Genomic DNA, 10,214 nt, shown 5'->3' on the forward strand with positions numbered 1-10,214 from the left:
AAGAACCTATTTAGGATAGAGATGGTGGTGGGGGACAGCCCCCCATAAAGTCAGAGGTGTAGGTGAGAGCACAAAGCAGTAAAGTAGGCAGACTCTGGTTTTGGGGGGTAGATGCTCGAAAATTTCCAGGGGGACTCCTGAGGCTCAATCCCGCCTTTGTGTATGTCAAGCCTCCTTCCTCTGACCTTTGCCATGGGCGGAGCTCCTCATGCAGGCTCCCGGCACTGGGTGTTCTTTGGAAGGACTGATGTTGAAGCTGAAACTCCAATACTTTGGCCACCTGATGCGAAGAGTGGCTCATTTGAAAAGACCATGATGCTGGGAAAGATTGAGGGCAGGAGGAGAAGGGGACGACAGAGGATGAGATGGTTGGATGGCATCACTGACTCAATGGATGTGAGTTTCGGTAAACTCTGGGAGTTGGTGATGGACAGGGAGGCCTGGTGTGCTGCGGTTCATGGGGTTGCAAAGAGTCGGACATGACTGAACTGAACTGAACTGAACCTGATCGGATTACAAAGCCCCTTGATTTGGACTCTGTGGGGGAAGATGAGGGTGGCATGATTTGAGAGAATAACAGTGAAACATGTATATTACCATATGTGAAACAGATCGCCAGTCCAGGTTCGATGCATGAGACAGGGTGCTCAGGGCCGGTGCACTGGGATGATCCTGAGGGATGGGATGGGGAGGGAGGTGGGAGGGGGGGTTCAAGATGGGAAACACATGTATACCCATGGCTGATTCATGTCAATGTATGGCAAAAACCACTACACTATTGTAAAGTAATTAGCCTCCAATTAAAATTTAAAAAAAAAAAAAAGCCCCTTGAACCGGGCTAACATTCTGGCAGCAACAGGATGAAGTTTGATTCTTCTTGGAGCCAACGGATGGTGGAGGTATTTGGGGACCAGCACAGACTCTGCAGCTTTGAGAATAAAGCGGGTTTGTACCTGAGACTGCTCGGTGGGGCAGGGCCAGTGGTCACTGTGCTATGTATGGAGCTGGGGGCTATTTGTTCACATGGGGACCCACTCATAGAGGCTAGAGGGAGCCACTCACAGAGGCTAGAGGGAGCCACTCACAGAGGCTAGAGGGAGCGTCTGAGGAAGACAGGTCTCCTCATGAAGGGGAAACTTGTTTTTTTAATGTATTTATTTAAATTGGAGGATAATTACTTTACAATATAGTGATGGTTTTTGCATACAGTAACATGAATTGTTCATAGGCATTCATGTGTCCCCTCCCTCCTGAACCCCGTCCCACTCCCCTCCCCAGTCCATCCCTCCAGGCTGTCACAGAGCCCAGCTTTGGGTTCCCTGTGTCATACATGAAACTGCCACTGGCTATCTATTTTACATATGGCAATCTATATGTTTCAACGCTACACTCTCAAATCATCCCACCCTCTCCTTCCCCCACTGTGTTCAAAAGTCTGTTCTTTATGTCTGTGTCCCCTTTGCTGCCCTGCACATAGGATCATCAGTAATATCTTTCTATATTCCATATATAACATATATATATTCCATATATATATTATATATAATATACATATAATATTCCATATATAAAGATATTTGTCTTTCTCTTTCTGACTTACTTAACTTTGTATAATAGGCTCTAGGTTCATCCACCTCATTAGAACTGACTCACATGTGTTTCTTTTTATAGCTGAGTAATATTCCCTTGTGTATATGTACCGCAAGTTTCTTATTCATTCGTCTGCCAGTAGACATCTACATTGCTTCCACATCCCAGCTATTAAGTAGTACTACAATTGATGTTGGGATACCTGTGTCTTTTTCTTTTCTGGTTTCCTCGGGATATGTGCCTGGTAGTGGACTGCTGGGTCATATGGTGGTTTTATTCCCAGCCTTTTAAGGGCTCTCCATACTGTTGTCCATAGTAGTTGTATTAGTTTGCATTCCTACCAACAGAGTAAGATGGTTCCCTTTTCTCCACACCCTCTCCAGCATTTATTGTTTGTAGACTTTTTGATGATGGCCATTCTGACCAGCATGAGATGATACCTCATTGTGGTTTCGATTTGCAAGGAGATCCAACCAGTCCATTCTGAAGGTGATCAACCCTGGGATTTCTTTGGAAGGAATGATGCTAAAGCTGAAACTCCAGTACTTTGGCCACCTCATGCGAAGAGTTGACTCATTGGAAAAGACTGATGCTGGGAGGGATTGGGGGCAGGAGGAGAAGGGGACGACAGAGGATGAGATGGCTGGATGGCCTCACTGACTCGATGGATGTGAGTCTGAGTGAACTCCGGGAGTTGGTGATGGACAGGGAGGCCTGGTGTGCTGCGATTCATGGGGTCGCAAAGAGTCGGACACAACTGAGAGACTGAAATGAACTGAACTGAATAATGAGTGATGTTGACCATCTTTTCATGGGTTTATTAGCCATCATTTGAGCCCTGCCTTGAGGGAAGGGAAGGATTCTGTCAGAGACAGTGAGGACATCAACACAGACGGAACAATGGAAGGAAGGAAGGAACAGCGAGAGAAACAATTGAGGAACAGGAAACAGCGGGGCGGCTTCCCGGAAGTCATCCACCACCCTCGCTGCTGCAGGGGCCACGTTTCCGTCTTCTGGGCTTCATGCACCTTTCCTTCTCATTTTGCCCCACCGAATTTTAGGTTTCTGTGGATTGTCAGAAGGGTTTTTTACTTCTCTTTCACAGGTATTTGTTAATGTCTGCTCTGAGTTCCTGGAGCCTGTCCAGACCTCAGCGGTTCCACACCAACCCCCATCTAGCTCACTGTCCCATTGAACCCCCCTCTCACCACCCGCTCCTGTCCATCTTCGGCGGCCGCACATCTGGCTTGATACAGCTGCAGACACCATCCCTGAGGAAGCAGGGGGAGTGGCTGATCCAGAGCCAGCTAGCAAATTCCTAAAGCGTTAACAGGTTGGTTTTCATCAACGACTTGAAAGTTCTGGACAGCCAGACACGTCTCTTCAGGGTAATGATATTTGCAGGCCCCAAGGCCTGTCTTCCAGCTCCCGTGCAGGGCAGCCCTCAGTCTTCTGACAGCCATCACTTTAGGGTCTCAGCATCCCAGAGCCAGGCTCCCTGAAGCCTTCTCAGTCCTCCTAGAAATCTCTAGGGCCCGCAGTCTTACTGGATGCGACAAAACCTAGTTATTGTAAACTATGCATTCAGTCAGAGGGTACCAGGGAGTCCCAGGCTCAGGCCTGAGTCTCTGAAATCATCAGCATCCCCCTCTGCCTTCTTTGCGTGGGGCTCCCTGGGTGCAGTTCCTGCCTTCCTATCTCATAAGATGGCTGAGCAAGCGAGTCCATGAGGCTGTAAGTGTGATGGTCAGATGATTCTGTTCTAACGACTCATAGAAGTTTGTGCTTCTTTGGTTCAAAGTTCCCCCATTATCTGTTTTTTTCCTTTGTACAGCATTCATTTCAAACCACCTCTCACCAAGTAATTCAAAGGGCATGATTTACAGGAATAATCAGCTCCTATCTGTGGTTGCTGTATTGACATTTGCAGTGCCCTGGAAGAGTACCACATCCCCTGACGCAAACCCATGTAGTTATGCAAACCCATGTAGCAAGTTAAAGTGTAGCCAGGTCAGCTTCTCCCTTGTTCTGAATTCCCTTGTCACTCCCACAGGTGACGTCAACAAGGGAAACTCATGGTTTCTAAATAACTGCCAGGTCAAAGGGTTGGCTTTTCACCACTTTTCCCTCCTCCCACCTCCCACCCACCCCACCTCTGACGCTGGTGAGGAAGCTCTCAGATGAGGGGTCATGATTTTCAGGGTGCTGAGGGTGCAACATCCCCCCTCCCCTCTGAATGGTAAGTCTGTGCAGCTGGGATCATTGGAACGGGGCCTGCAGCCCCACTGGGCTGCAGCCTCCAAGTAAGTTTGCAGATGGGCCAATTTGGGGATAAGCATACAGCACTCACCTTCGCATCTTCTAGAAGCTCCTGCGTTGTTGCCAGGCAGAACTACTGTGAAGCCACAGGAGTGACTCTGACCACTGCTGTCCAGTCCTTTCAAATTAAGACTCCCCATGGTGCTAAATGCGAGTATTAAGCAAATATGATCACATCCAGATGGGCCATTAAGGCAAGAGGGAGCAAGCAGGTACAATGTGAGCAGGGATCTACTTACTCATTACGTTGGCATGCACTCATTCAAAAAATACTCTGTGCACTTGGTGTCAGGCCCTGGGGATGGAGTGGTAAGTGTGACTGCTGTGTTCTTGCTCTCACGGTGCTTACAGTCTGGTAGGGAAGTAGAGGGGTGGCCCAGCAGTGTGGTACAGTGGACAAGAGTGGCTTGTACTATGGGAGTCCATGACGGGGCTCTGCTATGAGTTGAATTGTGTTCCCCCAGAAGATATGCTGAAGTCCTAACTCTCAGTACCTGTGAATGTGACCTTACCTAGGAATAGAATCTTTGCAGGTATAACCAAGCAAAGATGAGGTCTGTAGAGTGGGCCTTCATCCATTGTTGCTGGTGTCCTTATGAGAAGAGATACAGGGATGCTCATGGAGAAGGCCATGTGAGGAGGAGGCAGAGGCTTGAGAAATGTGTCTACACTACAAACCAAGAATTGACAGAAACATCAGAGGCCAAGAGAAAGACATGGAACAGATTCTTTTCTAGAGCCTTCAGAGAGCATGGCCCTGCTGGCACCTTGATCTTGAATTTCAAGCCTGCAGAGCTGTGAGAGAATAAATTTCTGTTCTTTAAAGCCACTCAACTTGTGGTGCTTTGTTACCACAGCCATAGGAAACATAAAGGCATTAAACCCAGAGTAATGCATCAGAGAAGGCTTCTTGGAGAGTGACATTTAAGCTGTGATCTAAAGAACAGCATTGTCATCAGAACTGTTTTTGTTTTTTTGTTTTTTTTTCACTGTTTCCCAGATGGCTTCTACTTTTTAGGTCTCAATAAATAAGTCACCTCTTCAGAGGGCCTTCCATGCCATGCTAGATAAGTGGCCCTTCATTATTCTGTCCTATTACCCTGTTTATTTCCTTTATAACATACATCACAAACCATAATTATGGTGTCAACTTATTTGTAAATTTGTTCTTCATCTATCTTTCTCATGAAGTCAGAATTGTGACCTGCTAAGAATCTAGATTAGCTCGGTTGATAGAGAATCTGCCAGCAATGCAGAAGGCCCTGGTTCAGTTCCTGGGTCAGGAAGATCCCCTGGAGAAGGGATAGGCTATCCACTCCAGTATTCCTGGGCTTCCCTTGTGGCTCAGCTGGTAAAGAATGCAATGCAGGAGACCTGGGTTTGATCCCTGGGTTGGGAAAATCCCCTGGAGAAGGGAAAGGCTACCCACTCCAGTATTCTGGCTTGGAGAATTCTATGGACTGTATAGTCCATGGGGTTGCAAAGAGTTGGACACGACTGAGTGACTTTCATTTCACTTCAAGAATCTAGAGTTCCAAAGAATAAGGAGGAATGCTGAGATCTGAATTGTGTTTTCTAAAGCTCCCGGGCTGCAGATGGAGGCTGGACTGGGCGAAAGCAAGACCTAGCATGAGGCCTGGCACCAAGCCTCTGCTCAGGTGATAGTTACTGCGTGGGGGCAGGGAGGCTCACGAGGAGGCCATTTCCATGGTCTGGTCAAGAGATGATGGTGGCCCAGGCTAGAGCAACAGCAGGGAAGATGGAGAAAAGCAGGTGATTCTGGAGACATTTAGGAAAAAGAATGGAAACTGGTGCCTGATAACATGCGGGGAAGGGAGAAAGGGGAGAAGGCAGGAAGAACACTCAGGGTTTAGGATACGGCAGTGGGGGGTTTGAGAGGGCATGCATTCCTGGATGCGGTGAGTTTGAGATGCCCCAAGAGCATCAGAACAAGATATTGGCAAACAACTGTAACATCTGTAGTTATGGCCTGAAGTTCTGGAGGCCACACTTGTCTGAATATACTGATTTGGAAGTCTTTCGCCTATAAAGAGTAATAGAGCCTTGGAGATGACTCCCAGGGAGCCTATGAATACAGGAAAATGAGAAAATGACCTCGGACAGAACCCTGGGAAGCAGCAAACCATAAGGAATGATTAGAAGAAAGAAATCTGCAGAGAAACCTGGGAGGCAGTGGCTGAGAGGGAGAAAGGAAACTGCGGGAGAGGTTTCATGGAAGCCATGCAAAGAGCACTTCACAGGGTGAAAATGGCCCGCAGCATCAAATGCTGTCTCGAAGCCAAGAAAACTGAGCAAAGGAATCTATCCCACCTATTTATGGACAAAGAAGTCATTGGTAATCTTGGCAAAAACCACTGCATTACAAAAGGTGAGGGCAAAAGCAAGATTGCCGCGGGGAGGCAGTGGGTGAACATTGTATGTGTGGACAACTCTTTCTAGAGAAACTGGGCTAGAGGTGGAAGATGAGGGTAATTCTTAGACAGTTGTTGGTGTTCAGTGGCTGAGTCGTGTCCTACTCTTTGTGACCCCATGGACAGCTGCATGACAGCTTCTCTGTCCTTCACTGTCTCCCAGAGCTTGCTCAAACTCATGTCCATTGAGTCAGGTGGGGGTGAAGAATAAGGAAGTGATGGAGATGTGTTTGTTTGCTTCACATTACTGGGTACAAACAGAAGTACCAACCCTGAGAAGGCAAGTGGGGCTGGGATCCAGAGCCTGCAGAGAGGGAATCCTGGGGAGGAAAAAGCAGGGAAGAGAGTGGAGAGGGTTGCTTCTCTGGTAAGAGGCCACAGCTACACAGGTGGGACAGAGCAAAGGGCAAGGGAACACAGAGATCTTGAAAGAGGCTCGATGCAAACAGCCCCCGAGTATTCCCCTTTCTCACCCTCTTGGCCCCGCCAAATGCCTACACATCCTTCAGAGATCCGTTCAATGTCGCATCTTCAAGAAAGCCATCCCAAGGCTTCCAGGAAAGACGCACTACCAGTGATATACACTCTCTTAGCACTCCACACTTCTCCTTCAGAGCACTTTTCTATAAAAACATAAGTTATAGAGACTTGAGAGAACTACTCTCTTTTCATGGAATTCCAACATCATCTCTCCATGCAAACTTGCTGTGGTAGGCAAAATAGGAGTCCCCCAGAGATGCCTGAGTACTCTTCCCAGGAACTTTGAATATTTTATTGTACATGGGAAAGTGACTTTGCGAGTGTGATTAAGAAAAGGATCTTGAGATGGAGAGACTCTCCTGGATTATCTGGGTGGGCTCCATGTTGCCACAAAAGTCCTCATAAAAGGAAGGCAGGAGCATACGACCCAGCAATCCCACTGCTGGGCATACACACCAAGGAAACCAGAATTGAAAGAGACACGTGTACCCCAATGTTCATCGCAACACTGTTTACAATAGCCAGGGCATGGAAGCAACCTAGATGTCCATTGGAAGAAGAATGGATAAGAAAGCTGTGGTACATATACACAATGGAATATTACTCAGCCATTAAAAAGAATGCATTTGAATCAGTTCTAATGAGGTGGATGAAACTGAAGCCTATTATACAGAGTGAATTAAGTCAGAAAGAGAAACACCAATACAGTATAATAACACATATATATGGAATTTATAAAGATGGTAACGATGACCCTATGTGTGAGACAGCAAAAGAGACACAGATATATAGAACAGTCTTTTGGACTCTGTGGGAGCGGGAAAGGGTGGGATGATTTGAGAGGGTAGCGTTGAAACATGTATATTATCATATGTGAAGTAGATCACCAGACCAGGTTTGATGCATGAGACAGGGTGCTCGGGGCTGGTGCACTGGGATGACCCTGGGGGCTGGGATGGGGAGGGAGGTGGGAGGGGGTTCAGGATGGGGAACACATGTGCGCCCGTGGCTGATTCATGTCGATGTAAGGCAAAAACCACTACAATATTGTAAAGTAATTAGCCTCCAATTAAAATAAATTAATTTTTTTAAAAAGGAAGGCAGGAGGATCAGAGTCAGAAAAAGCGACGTTCTCATAGAAGCAGAGTGAGTAAAGGAGATGAAAAGATGTTACACTGCTGGCTACAAAGATAGAGGAAGGGGTTGTGAGCCAAGGCGCGCAGGCGACCTCCAGAGGGAAAGACAAAGCAAAGGACATGGTTCTCGCCCGGAGCCTCCAGAAGGAATCAGCCCTGCCGACACCTTGGCTTTGGTCCAGTGAGACTGACGTTGGACTTGTGACTCAGGACTGTGAGAGAGTGCGTTTGTGTTGTTGTAAGCCATTAGGTTTGTGGAAATGTGTACCAGCAATAGGAAACGAACACAGCTCTTGTTCTGTTTTATTTTGCTTTTTGCTTTCATCCCCAGTATACGTGATAGATGTCTTTAGATATGTGTGTATCTTGGGGAAATATGTAATGTAGTGCTCTTTACGTGTATTTGCTTTTTTTTTTTTTTTTCAGCTATGCTGTGCTGATTGTGGGATCCTAGTTCCCTAGCCAGGAATTGAACCCAGGCCCTTGGCAATGAAATTGCAGAGTCCTCATCACTGAACTGCCAGGGAATTCCCCATGTGTATTTGCTTTTAATTTACGTGAATGCTAATGTGATTTAGCCATCACACTTACTTGCATTTTTTTCTGTAAATGCCGTTTTTAAGACCTACCCCTAATTGTTGCCTGTGCATGCAGTGTGTTGCCCTGCCTGTGACACAGACCCCACAGGGCACATTGATAGCAGTCAACATAGATGCTAGGATTCCTGCTGACATCCTGCTGCTGCCAGGATTTCTGAGATGAACGCCCTTCCTTGTCTTCCATGGGCCTGTAGGTCGTCTCTCTGGATTGTATACCCGCGGTGCGTTTGTACTGCCCAAAATTCATTCACTAAGTGTGACCAGGTCACTCTTCAGAATAGAGGCTCCCACCTAAGTAAGTGGCCTTTGCTCTCCTACTTCTCCAACAGTGTCTGATATTATCCAGCTTTCTAATTTTTGCCAGGATTATGAGTGTCAGCAGGCATGCCATAGTTGAACTTTGAACTTATTTGAACTTACTCTTTAAAGGCCATGAGCTTGTGTTTCTCTTCACATACTTCTTAGCCATTTGGCATTTTCCTTATGCAAATTGCTTATTTATCTCCTTTGTTAATTTATTCATTGACATTGGGTTGTATATCTTGTTGATTTGCAAGATTTCCTTATGTATCTTTTGCATCCATACTCCATTTAAGCTATTGAAAATATTTTCTCCCAGATTATCATTTGTTTAGCTTTGTACATTGTGTTTTTTATTGAAAAAATTGTTACTAATGATGTAGATAAATTATCCCTTTTCCCTTTTAAGGTTTGTACTATCAGGGCCATGAAAGAACTCATTTCCCATGCCTAGAAAGATTTTCTTCTGGTATATCTTCTACAAGTTGTTTAAATTTACCTTTCACATCCAGTTGGTATTTACCTTTGTTATAAAGTTTTATAATTTGATTCACAAATGTCTAATTTTTCACTTGGTTAATCCCTACATAATTTATAGATTTGTTGCTATTGTGAATAAAAGTTTATTTTCTACTATATTTTTTAATTGTTAGTTGGTGTTTTGGAGGAATGTTAATGAGTTTAGCAGGTTGATCTTATATTCAGTCATCTTGAGAAACTATCTTAGTTCTTTTAGTTTATCCGTTGGATGTTAGTTTTTATTTGTAGATAAGCATATTCTCTATCATTGATAGTTTCATTTCTTCCATTGCAATAGTTATATTACAATCCTAATTTCTTTTTCTTATCTTAATCATTGATCAGGCCCTCCAGTACTATTAATATATTGAGTAATGGTAGTTATCCCTGTTTTGTAGCTTAACAGAAGAAGAATGTATCCAAACCATTAAGAAATTTATTGCTAAGATTATCTATCATAGGGTTTCAGTAGAGAAACTTTTTAGAGTTAAAAATATACCCTCCTATTTATAGTCTTTAAGACTTCTTATCATAAAGAGATGTGACCAACCAATACAACATTGTAAAGAAATTATTCTCCAATTTAAAAAAATTAAAGAGATGTGGCCTTTTCAAAAAAATTTTATCTGCCCATTGAGAGACACGTGGTTTTTATCTCTTAGTTTATTAATGTGATGAGATACATGGGTAGACTTACTGATACTGGACCATCCTCACATTCCTGGCTAAAGCTTTCTTAGTCATGATGTGCTGTTTTAAAAATAATTTTGCTAATATTTTATGAAGAACTACCTGTGGCTCAGATGGTAAAGAATCTGTCTGCAATGTGGGAGACCCAG

At 44.9% G+C, this 10,214-nt stretch overlaps 1 long non-coding RNA gene across 2 annotated transcripts; it reads left to right on the top strand.

Moving 5' to 3' along the window:
* The first annotated feature begins 242 nt into the window (after positions 1-242).
* On the top strand, positions 243-9,492 carry LOC129620402 (uncharacterized). Of its 2 annotated transcripts, none has more exons than XR_008698516.1 (3): positions 243-406; positions 2,696-2,923; positions 8,384-9,492. It is a non-coding gene; the product is annotated as an uncharacterized LOC129620402 (long non-coding RNA). The 2 variants fall into 2 exon arrangements; XR_008698517.1 differs by having other exon boundaries at positions 243-396.
* The last annotated feature ends 722 nt before the right edge of the window (positions 9,493-10,214 follow it).

Source organism: Bubalus kerabau, chromosome 10, assembly GCF_029407905.1.
Source record: "Bubalus kerabau isolate K-KA32 ecotype Philippines breed swamp buffalo chromosome 10, PCC_UOA_SB_1v2, whole genome shotgun sequence".
In the NCBI taxonomy this organism is placed as follows: domain Eukaryota; kingdom Metazoa; phylum Chordata; class Mammalia; order Artiodactyla; family Bovidae; genus Bubalus; species Bubalus kerabau.